The sequence below is a fragment of the Coenobita brevimanus genome, chromosome 28 (assembly GCF_032717465.1).
Source record: "Coenobita brevimanus isolate Jiangsu-jjx chromosome 28, ASM3271746v2, whole genome shotgun sequence".
In the NCBI taxonomy this organism is placed as follows: Eukaryota; Metazoa; Arthropoda; class Malacostraca; order Decapoda; family Coenobitidae; genus Coenobita; species Coenobita brevimanus.
The window spans coordinates 12,296,164-12,308,833 of record NC_136981.1 but is presented as its reverse complement, the minus strand read 5'-3'; the positions used below and the strand labels follow the sequence as shown (position 1 = coordinate 12,308,833).

General features: G+C 40.4%; 1 pseudogene; it reads left to right on the top strand.

The window, feature by feature from the left end:
• Positions 1-745: 745 nt before the first annotated feature.
• On the top strand, positions 746-2,865 carry LOC145394738 (uncharacterized; annotated as a pseudogene).
• Positions 2,866-12,670: the final 9,805 nt, after the last annotated feature.

Sequence of the window (12,670 nt, the reverse complement as noted above, 5' to 3'; positions counted from 1 at the left end):
CACTAATTTCTGTTGGTATAAATTTTTTCAATTTTTTTTTATTTTCCTTACAATATTTCTTAATTTATATTTTCAAACATTCTGCCCCAAACTGAAGAAAAAGGGCTACAGAACATGTGCACAAGCGGTTGTTTCAATAAAATTATTGTAATTATTTTTGGTGAATTATTTAAAGAATGGGGTTTGACGGACTCCAGGTTACCTGGGGTAGGGTAAAATTTTAACCTGAGGAGGGTTAAGAGGGTGTAACAGTATGTCCTTTCATGTGGTTTCACATATTCACAGCCTGTCCAGGTTTCATTGATTACATATACTTACCTACTCACAAACACAATACCGGTAGCTGCAACATAAATTCTACATGCACATCTCAACCTATACTATAGAAAACTTTCCAAACCAATTTCCATGAATAAATCACTTAGCTGGGGCGAGTCGGTTCTCAAGTGGTGTTCCTCAGCCCTGTGAATCTCTTGCCCTTCAGTACTCACAAAATACGGCTTGAACGTGCATAGTACACCTGCCCTTCCTTGCCCACCATGTGCAGTCCAGCTGTTACAGTCCATACATTCTTGATACTTCCAGACGATTTTATCCAGCTTGGGAAGGTGTACGCACTGAGAAAGCAGGTTCCCGCGAGTGGGCTACCAGCTCTGACCCACGCCAAGATTTAAACCATACAAACAGATGTAGGCACGCACAGAAAAAACCGGCGAGCGTGTCGGTGCCCACAGCCCGCACCGACATGCTCGACGGTGTCTTCAGACCATTCTTGCCTGGTCAACCTGCACGGGTAGATATCAAGGTGGACGCTGAGATCTTGATTACTAATGTATTTCAGAGACCACCATTGTGGGACAAGAGGAATAAACTACACACTAACAGAAGTGTTGTTGATGGGATGAAATCAGCAAAGAATCAAATTGTGATGGTAAGTAAATAGTTTTTATTGTGTGATGTCCTGTTTATGTGGGTTGATGACTGAAGCGTGATCACAGATTTATTTTGTCGATGCTAATGCAGTGGATTACACACGTAATTGAAACGAACACTCAATATTGATGAAAAATTTAATTATGAGGCCTGTTAATTTCAGTAGTGTTTACAATAATAATTAGATTAGTTCAGTAGCAAAGGAACAACAAGCGGAACAAACACAGATTTCAAACATGGTTACGAACACTCAATATTGATGAAAAAATTTAATTATTAGGCCTGTTAATTGATACAAGAGTAATTAGATTAGTTCAGTAGCAAAGGTGCACAAAACGAAACAAACACACATTTCAAACATGATTTACTCACAGGTTACTACCATAAGTAATAGCCAGTGTTTTCAGTCCTTGTAAACTAAAGGATTATTCAACAAGAATGGTTTAAAGATTTCTTTAACATTCTTAGCATCGGTGATCTTCCTGGACAATGCCTCTGATTGTGTTGCTGCGGAGCAGAGACATCAGTCTCAGTCAGATGTTGCTGAACTCCCTCTTTGTTTACAATAGTGTTATGCAAAACACAAAAACACTTTACACTGTGGTCTATCAAATCATCTTTGGTTTTGATACACTTGGACAGTAAATGTCATTTGCCATACAAAATACCAAATGCACATCCAACAGTCTTCCGACATCTAGACAACCGTTGGTTGAAGGTGTCTTCTTCAACGGTCAAGTTCTTTCCACCACACGGTTTTAGGAGGAAAGGTAAAAATGGATAGGCCTCATCCCCCACAAATGCATACAGAGCTTTCACCTGCGTATTTGGTAGGAAAGGTTTTGGAATTTTTAGTTTCTTCTCTGTCAAAACTTTGTACAGTTCTAAGGCTTGAACGTACCACCATCATTCTGCTTTCCATATCCCCCTACATCAACAGTTTTGAACTTGTAGCGTGCATCTGCAACAGCTTGAAGGACAGTGGAAAATAACTACTTAAGTACATTGATCCTGAATTTTGGGGACACTGAATACGAATATGTTTTCCATCAATTACGCCTAAACAATTAGGATAATTCCAGATACTGTAGAATTCTTCCGCGATCGATTTAAAAGACTCCTCCGTTGGTACCGGCATGTGTTCTTGTTGCAACTGTTCCCACAATGCAACAACAGTCTCAGCAACAATTTTTCCCATCGTGGTTGCACCCACTCTAAAAGTGTATGCAAGGACATTGAATGATGATCCAGTCGCAAATGATATGATAATATTAATTGGTAATAAAAATAATAATGATATTATTATTGTTGTTGTTGCTATTTATATTACTGTTATTAAGCTGTGCATTTTTTCTCATTTCCTAAATCTCTCGTCTTTCCAGAGACTTGTGAGAAAAAAATGGAAATATCTTAGAGACCAATTTGTTGTAGAGCTTGGAGAATTTCCACCAGCTCAATTAGGTGATGCTGCAGGTGACATTCAGACATCGAAGTGGCAGTACTTCCAGTTATTGATCTTTGTGAAAGATTTCGTGAAACCTAGAGATTCAACTGGAAATTCCTCAAGTGTGCTAACCACTGACACTGCTGAAACTTCTTTACCCGGATAATCCCAGGGGTAGGATACTGAATGGATGACGTGGAACCCCCTCTGGGGAGTGAGAAAGGTATGTTAACCTCTCCACTCCATACTCAAGATACACCAGTACGTGGAGTTGAAGGTATGGACAGCCATAGGCTTACTTCAACTTCCTGTGACCCGAGGAAAAAAAGGACCTGGCAACAGAAGACTACAACCATAGCATCTTGGACACTGAAAGACAAAAACTTCAGTACTTGATAGAAAAATCAAATTGAAAGCAGGACAAAGATTACGACCTGGATCTGATGTTCTTCAAGAGCCTGCTACCTCATGTTAAAAAAAACTTCTGACGCAAAAAAGTTGACATTTAAAAGCCGCATACACAAGAACATGTAGAACAGTCCGCCTACCAAGTTCCATTCACATCTCCCTCTCCAAGTACCTAAGGTTCCTCAGTTTCTGTTCAAACTCCACAGCTGTCTCCCTACTCCACCACTCCCATCTCCTTTGGATTTTCAAAATTATGCCACAGATACCTACGCCACCTGTGTAGAATAATAGTCTTAACACAAACTATATGTCTACAGTAGGAGAGTTAACTTTTATAATTATTTTTTTTAAATTTTTCATATTGGTAGTAATAGTATTAGTAATAGTAGCAGAGAGTAGTAGTAGTAGTAGTAGTAGTAGTAGCAGTAGTAGCATTAGTAGTAGTAGTAGTAAAAAGAGAAGGGAAAAGTATTTTTTGTTGAAAGAAAGGAAGGAAATTTAAGTAATCCTATTTTTGTACAATGTACTTAAGCAAGAGTAGACCTAAGTTTCTTCCCACGTTGAATGTTGTGGCCTATTATCAGTACGACTACGTTTTGTAACAGTACTGCTAAATTAATTACAGGTGATCTGGTCTATATCACTGTCAGTATATCAATGTACGAAGTAGTATCTTGTGAAATAATTGATTTTGAAATATAAATTCAACCCACTTCATAGTACTGACAAGTCTTTCTTCTGGTAGTTTAGGTTGTCTGTGTCAGTTACACCGTGTCTTCATCAAACAATGTTCAGCCGTCTTCAAAATATAGTTGAACGTTTCCTTAGTCATCTCTGCATACTGAAAAAATCTTCTTGGGTCCCTTTAAAGACCACTAAAAAGATGGTGATAATCACCAATCTGTTCTCTCTTCCAGTTTATTTCATGTACTACGCTTTAATTTCCTTTTACATTTGCGGGAACGCTGTTAAGCAAAATGAATTCATCATCAGACGATAAGCATGACATCTTCGCTGTACACCTGGTAGATCAGAACTGGCCGATAAACCTGCGTCCTTGTTCCTAGCAGCGAGGGTCGGCGCCGGTACACCCAAGTCCTTTGTGGGCCCCAAGATCTATAAAGTCTTTAGATCTTGGTGTGCTTTATATTGGCCAGGCTGGGGAAGGCTTAGAGTCCGAAAACTTACTGCTAATTCAATCTAAGTGTCCAAGTAGCTGAAATAAAAAAAAAAAAAAATGTGTCGAGGTAGCTAAACAAAAAAAAAAATCACCTCTTAAATGGGATAAAACAGAATAACAAACAAAATGCAAATTAAAAGAAAAAAAGAGAGAAAAGGGAAACAAAGAAAAAAAAATGGGAAAGCACTAAGCGAGGACCTGAGGCATGGAGGTAGACGAAGAGGAAAGGAGAAAAATACTGAGAAAGGAGGAAAGAGAAAATAAACAAAGAATATGGAGGAAGGTATGATGGAAAGAACAAAGGCAGAAAAAATGTACGAGAAGGGAGAGGAGTAGCCAAAGAAACAAAGGATGATATATATATGGATCAAGGGAGGGACGAAGGGTAGGAAAGGCTTGAAGGCCGAGAAGGAAAATAGGAAAGAAAAGGAAAGGACAGGAAAGGATAAGGAAAGGAAAAGGAGAAAGAAGGAAATTTTAAGTAAGGAGAGCAATCACGAAGGGGTGAATGAACGAAAGCAGTAAAGACAGATGCATGTGTCGGGAAAAAGGAAAAAATGAAATAAAGAATGAATAAAGAAGGGAAGGAAGATAGGAAATAAGAATATGTAAGTAGGAAAGTAGGATGGAGACTGGAAGAAATGAAGGAAGAAGGAGGTGGGAAGGAAAGAATGAAAGAAACAATAAAAGTACAGCAATACTATACAATAAAGGAAAGAAGGAAGGAAATAAGGGGGGAGGAAGGGAGGGAGAGAGGGAAGGAAGAAGAGAGGAAAGAAGGAAGGAAATGAGGGAGGAGGAAGGAAGAAGAGAGGAAAGAAGGAAGTAAATGAGGGAGGGGGAAGGAAGAAGAGAGGAAAGAAGGAAGGAAATGAGGGAGGGGGAAGGAAGAAGAGAGGAAAGAAGGAAGGAAATGAGGGAGGAGGAGGGAGGGAAAGGGGGAAGGAAGAAGAGAGGAAAGAAGGAAGGAAGTGAGGGAGGGGGAAGGAAGAAGAGAGGAAAGAAAGAAAGAGAAGACTGAGGTATTCCACTATGAAGGAGAGAAGGAAATAGCTTTGAGAGACTGAGAGAGAAAGAGAGAAAGACAGACAGACAGACAGACAAACAAATAGGTGACAGACAAAAGGAAAGAAAAAAGGTTGGAAAGAGTGAATGCGAAATAGATGAGAACTAAAAACAAAAAGAAAGAAAAGAAAGATATAGAATGTGAGCGCATTAGTCCAGGAATAAAAGAGAGAGAGAGAGAGAGAGAGAGAGAGAGCAACTGGAGGGAAGAATGGGGAAGCAAAGGAGGAGGAAGGAATGTGACAGAAAGAGAGAAAAGATGGGAAAGAAGGAAGGAGTAAGAGAAATCAATAAATAAATAAACAGACAAGGAAAGACGAAGAAAAGAAAGAAGGCGGGTGGGAAAATGATCAGATAATAAGAACACAGAAAGAAAGGCTAAAAGAAAGGATGAAAGGGAGAGAAATAAGTGAAAGGAAAACAGGAGAAGGGAAAAGAAGAAAAGCCATAAAAATGAAAAAAGCACAGAGAAAGGAGATAGAGAGATGGAGAGGTAGAGAGACAGATAGACAAGTATACTGACTGACTGAGTGACTGACTGATAAATAGATAGGTAGGAAGGTCGGTAAATTAATTGATAGATAGATAGATAGACAGATCTATTGAAAAAGACTGAAAGAAAGGCAGGGAGGAAGGAAGAAGGAGTGGGAGGGTAGGAGATGACTGAGAAAGAAAGAACGATAAATAAATGATGAGTGATGATGGAAGGAAAGAAGTATGGAAAAATAAGAAAGATAAAGACAAAAAGGAAGGAAGAAAATGGGAACCGGTAAGACATATGAATAACGAAGAGAAAGCAAGATTTGTAAAGGAAAAGGGTGGAAGGGAGACGCTGAAGGAAGCTGTGGAATGAAGGAATTAAGAAACTGAGGAATGAATGGAAGAAGGGAAGGAAGAAAAGGAGGCGTGGAAGAAAGGAAGGAAGGAAGGAAGCGTGGAAGGAAGAAAGGAAGGAAGGAGGGAAGCGTGGAAGGAAGAAAGGAAGGAAGGTCGAAATGAGAGAAAGAAAGATTTAGAATAAAGTAAGGGGAAACGTGGACAGGAAAAATAAAAGAGAAATGAGGACAGGACACAATGAAAGAGAAAAAACAAGAAATGAAGAAAATATAAGAAAAATGAATGAAGGGAGGAAGGAACTGGTAAGGGTGAAAATCAGTTCAGAAGAATATCCATTTTTGACGGAAAAGAAGGAATGAGAGACAGGTGATGCAAGGGAGGAGTCGACATAAAATTGGAGGAAGGGAGGAAGCAAGAAAACACACTAAAAGCTCGATATGTATATGTAAACAGCAGATAATTAATAGGAAGAGATGAAGAAACAAGACAGAGCAATGAATGAATAAATGAACCAGTGAATGAACGAGGGAAGGGAGGACAATAATAAATAAAGATGAGAAGAAATAGGAAGACAGGACAAGAGCTAAGGACTGCGGAAAGATGGCAGTTAGGAGGAGAGAAATGGGGGGAAAAAAACAGAGGAAGAAAAAAAGGGAAAGGTAGGAAGTGAAGGAATGAAGGAAGAAAGCCCAAACTGAATGATGGAAGGACAAGTAATAAAGCAGAGTACAAAGTGGTGAGGGAGTCATGATAATATGTAAAGGAACGAAGGAAGGAAAGTAAGAAGGAAGTAAAGAAGGAAGACCGGAAGGTAGGAAGGAAGGAAGAAAAAGATAATGAGGGTAAGAAACGAATGAAAGAGAGAAAGGCAAAAAATATAGGAAGGAATGAAGAAGAATATTTTATCTTCATACAAGGATAGAATGAAACATGGAAAGAGGGAAGGAAGGAAGGAAGAAAGAGAGGAAGATGGGAAGGAGGAAAGAAAGACGAGACAATATGGAGAAATGTGACGACTGGAAGACAACAAGCCAACAAGAATGAGGAAAGAAAGAGCAGTAATGAGGGAAGGAAGGAAAATGGACGAGAGGAGAAAAGACTTGTAGGAAGAGGAGGGTAAAAAGAAGGAAGGGAGGAAACTGATAGGAACTGAGTGAGGGAAGGAGGGAAGGTAAGAAATGAAGGATCTAGTGGGGGAGGCAGACGGTTCAGAAGGAGAATAATCCATCTTGACAGCGCCTCTTAAAACAGCTGCTGAGGGAAAATGGACTGAGAAATGAAAAAATGAAAAGAAAGAGGAATAAGAAAATAAGAAAAAACAGGGAAAGGAATGGAGGAGCGTATAAGTGGAGTGAAAAGGAGCACACAGGAAAGCAAACAGAAGCACGCCTATCGCCCAGTTCGAGGCTGTTTATAATCTTCTGTGAGTCAAGGACAAGGATAGCAAAGCAGGAAAATTCCATCACCCACCAAACTTTCGAACTCAAGCCAGCAGGAAAAGTGGAAAGGAATACCATGCAGCATAGAAAAGGTGTCGTAGAAAATTTATTGGAATGGCTGAATGAAATATTTTCTACACCATCTTTTCCTCCAGTGGAAAACAGCCTCTGGAAGTCACAGAATGCAAGGAATTTAGACATATCACAACTGTGTACATTATTCAACTGGCTACTGAATGTTGGAATTTTGTGTGTATTAACACAAATAAATGAGTCAATGACGAAATTAGTGGGTTCGATGTTTCACGAGTACGTGCAGTCTGTGTGAAGTCCAAGGTGGTGGATAGGCACTTGGATTCAGTATATCTAAAACCTCTTATACTAGTACCCTGTAGCTGACCAGAGAACTTGCCTTCTTCCATGACGAAATAATGTTAACTGTAAATGGTTCCTGTGATTCTTGTCCTCAGTAACTCTGTGATTCTTATCCTCAATAACTCTCTTTCCTGTTACATTTCCTTTGTGAAGAAAATAATTTCCTCTACCTTACAAAGGAAATCACAATGGTCTAGTCAGGTGCCGCAATGGTTTCCTATCCGTCCCCTTTCTACCCCTCCACTAACAAGCGTTCGCTACTCCTCCATCCCCTCCTCACCAGGTCACTCTCTACCAACCCTCCCGCGAACCCCCAATCCTAACCTCACTTTCTTTTACTAACCCATACCCACCTCTTCCCACCAACCCTTCCTCCTCCCACCTCCACATCCCCTTTACCAGCAGGTCTTACACATGAACCTTTCCATATTGTAAGCATCATCACAAAGGCCGGACTGTGAATGGCAAGGTAAGTACGTCGTGAGTATCATCCCGCCTCATTACATTGCCTAGTTGCAAGGTTTTTTGTTACATAACAGAATATTGGAGTAGAAGGCATGAACAGCGCGCTTTATATATATATATATATATATATATATATATATATATATATATATATATATATATATATATATATATATATATTGTTACGGAACAGAAAAAGATAATGTACACTTTAAGTGAGAATACGAAGAGTCACTACTGTCCCGTAAAGTTCCAGGTTCAAAACAATAAAAGAGTTAGGTAAAATTACAAGTTAAAGTTTAATGCACAAACTAACAACAAAACATTCAGGACTCATAAAGATAATGTAATGGCAAATAAACAGGTTAAATATATGGTTAACTGCAATAGCCTCTATTAACACGAAATTAGCAAGAGTAAATTTTATCTAAGTCAGCCCTGATAAAATGAGATACCAGATAATACTCAGTGAATGCCAGATAAATAATTACAGATACAAACTATTATCAAAAATGACTGACGTAAAGAACCCCACACGAATTACAAAAACTTCACTAGGCCTACAAATTAAACTTATGCTATACAGTACAAGAAAAAATACAACAACAGTTATACTCAAATTACACACAGCTGCTAGATGGTTGGAGACTTCTTGAGCACTCACAATAATAATATCTGTACAGGGGAGGACAGAGATGTGAACAAAATGAGGAGCAGATCTAAGTGGCGATGATGCAGAGACTGAGCTCATTATATAGGGGCCAGGAGAGCTTGATACAACTTGTAATGAGGACGCGCAAATGAAGCCATGGGGACAAAGAGATGACAATCCCGCAAAGTATAACAGAGATGTCGACTTACTCTACTATAACGGTAGAAGGGGGGGACTGAGGCAGAACACGCTCGTGATCAAACATGCAGCAACTGTGCGTTAAAATTACACAAAGGATGATGAAATCATAGGCTATGTAACACCTCCCCACAAAGAAAAAAGAAATTTACAAAGGAAATTTCTTATTACTCTAAACAATCTGTCTAAAGTCTAGATAAGCAATCTGCAATAACATTTTCTTTCCCCTTGACATGTTGTATGTCTAATGAATACTCCTGAAGAAGTAGACTCCATCTTGCCAATCTCTGATTTTTATCTTTAAACTTACTAAGGAATTTCAGTGGGTTATGATCGGTATAAATGACTATGGGGTCAAAACCAGAACACAAATAAAATGAAAAATGCTGTAAACCCAAAATCAAGGCCAAAAGCTCTTTCTCAATAGTTGAGTAGTTCTTTGAGGTGGAGTGAACTTCTTACTGTAATAAGATACAGGATGTTCAATACCCTGATCATCCTCTTGCAGCAAAACAGCCCCAGCTCCAGTATCACTTGCATCAACAGCCATCTTAAAAGGCTTAGCAAAATTTGGAGTAGCGAGCACTGGCTGACTTAATAGAATAGCTTTAAGTTTGTTGAAAGAGGATTCACAGTTATCGGTCCAGACAAATTCAACTCCCTTTTTCAGTAGGTCTGTAAGTGGTGATACAAGAATAGAAAAGTTAAGAACAAATCTCCTGTAATAACCTACCATTCCCAAAAATCTTTGTAGCTCTTTCCTACTTTTAGGTCTGGGAAGATCACTTATAACCTGAACCTTAGCTCCTGGTGGTGCAACATGTCCATCACCAATTACATACCCAAGGTACTGAACTTTAGCTTGACCAAACTCACACTTTGATAAATTAGCTACAAGATTAGCATGAACTAAACGGTCAAGAAATTTACTGACATGGCATAGGTGATCTTTCCAGTTGTCACTGAAGATTAATACATCATCAATATAAACAACACACCCTGCCAAACCCTCTGTTACAACATTCATGAGCTTCTGAAATGTGGCTGGTGCATTCTTCATACCATACGGCTTTACAGAACATGCAAAAGCCTTTCCTAGTGTTACAAAACATGAGATCTCCCTAGCACGTTCAGTCATAGGTACTTGCCAGTATCCCTTTAACAAATCAAACTTACTTATGTACCTAGCCTTTCCGATCTTGTCTATGCAATCTTCCACACGAGGGAGAGGGTAAGTGTCTGTTTTGGTTATCTGATTAACACGTCTGTAGTCGATGCAAAGCCTCTGTGACCCACCTGGCTTAGGGACTAGAGTGACAGGAGAACTCCACTCGCTCTGACAGGGCTCAATCATCTTGTGGTCCAACAGGTAGCCAAGCTCCTTCTGGATGAGAGGAACTTTCACTGGGTTCACACGGTAAGGAGGCAATTTAATTGGCTTTGCGTCTCCAACATCGACATCATGCATCAACACAGTGGTTCTTCCTGGAGTGGCACGGAACACTTGCGGGTACTCCTGCAGTAATGCCGAAAACTCCTGCCTTTCCTTGGGTGGTAGATGAGAAAGCTTAGTCTGGAGATCATTCATGATATCAGGATTCTTCCCCAAACTATCACTCAGGCTCATACTGCATGGGAGAGCTTCACTTGCAGACTCGGGTGGAACAGCTACAGTGCAGACTGGATTATTTTCGTCCCGCCTGTGATATAACTTTAGCATGTTGATGTGACATAGTTGCTTGCTCTTTCTACGATCTGGTGTGGCGATGACATAGTTGACATCACTGAGTTTCTTCTCCACGAAATAAGGGCCACTAAACTTGGCTTGAAGAGGTTGCCCATGAACTGGTAGCAGAATCAAAACCTGATCTCCTGGCTGAAAGCGGCGTAACCTGGACTTCTTATCATACCAAGTCTTCATCTTCTCCTGAGCAGCTCCTAAATTCTCTCTCGCCAGCTGTAAAGCAGTGGACAGCCGTTCTTTGAAATTCATCACATACTCCAGCAGGTTGACGTCATCTTCCTCCGACAGCCAGCATTCCTTGAGTAGCTTAAGGGGTCCTCTTACTTCATGGCCAAACAGTAGTTCAAAAGGTGAGAAGCCCAGTGATTCATTTGGAGATTCTCTTGCAGCAAACACAACGAATGGAAGACCTTTATCCCAGTCTTTCTGATGTTCCAAACAGTATTTCTTGAGCATCGATTTGAGTGTTTGATGATATCTTTCCAACGCTCCTTGGGTCTGGGGATGGTAAGCTGAAGACGTGATCTTGGTGATGCCCAACTCTTTCAGAGACTGCTTGAAAACATTCGACATGAAATTACTTCCCCGGTCTGACTGTACCTCCTTGGGCAGACCAAACTTTGTGAAGAACCCTAGCATTTCCTTAACCACGTTCTTTGCTGAGATGTTTCTAAGTGGAATGGCTTCAGGATAACGAGTAGCCATATCAATCATGGTCAACACATAAGAAAATCCTGAAGAAGTCTTAGGAAGAGGGCCCACAATATCCACCAACACACGGGTGAAAGGCGCCTCAAAAGGAGGAATGGGAACTAGAGGTGCAACCTTTTCGGTCTGATTACACTTCCCCACAACTTGACAGGTGTGACAAGACTTACAATACCAGGAAACATCCCTGAAGATACCTGGCCAGTAGAAGTGTTTCAAAATGCGTGCCACAGTCTTCCTCACTCCAAGGTGTCCTGCCAAACTGGAATCATGAGCCACTCTAATGATATCCTGCCTACAAACACGAGGGATGACAACTTGATGTACAACCTCCCATTCACAGTCGGCTGATGCTGTTGGGGGTCTCCACTTCCTCATAAGTACTCCTGACTTTACATAATAACAAGTAGAAGCACCAGCTGACTCTTCCTCACTGCAAGCAGAGTTAGCTAGACCTTTCAACTCAGGGTCAGCAACCTGCAACTCAACCAACTCTTGACGAGACAAATTATCAACACTACGGGGTACTGCCTCATCTGGTGAGTGGTCCAAATTAGCAAGAAAAGTGTCAGCTAGGATAACATCATCATCATCCTCTAAATCACCAGTAACTTTAGACTTAGCCCTAGTGACAGCACATGCAGGGAACACATCAGGGACATCACAATCCTGGGACACAGCCGCTGGCTCGCTAGACAACTGAGGAGCTGGACACACTTGACTTCCACCAATATCATTTCCAAGTAAGAAAGTTACACCTGACATTGGGAGTGTCTCAACCAACCCAACCATAACGGAACCATTAACAAAACCAGACTCTAAATTCACTCTGCACAGAGGGACAGAGAAGTAATTATTCCCTACACCTTGTAAGATTACAGTTTCATCAGAGGAATTAACATTAGAGCCTAGAACACTGGTCAGCATAAGGGATTGGCAAGCACCTGTATCACGATATATTTTAACTGATTTCCTGTCATTACTGTCCAGAGGACTGACAAAACCATCAGACAGGAAATTAGCACATGAACTCTTGAGAGTGTCACCCACGTTACTGCTCAAAAGAGGAGCTCCATCATGAGAATTTAAGTTACCCCTCAAAGCAGGTTCAGTTAACTCAGTTAAAGAATTCTGGGAACTCTCAAGAGTGGACACTAGACCAATTGACTGAATATTTAAAGACTCCTTTTTGTTCACATCACGCTGTCTCCTGAAACATCTC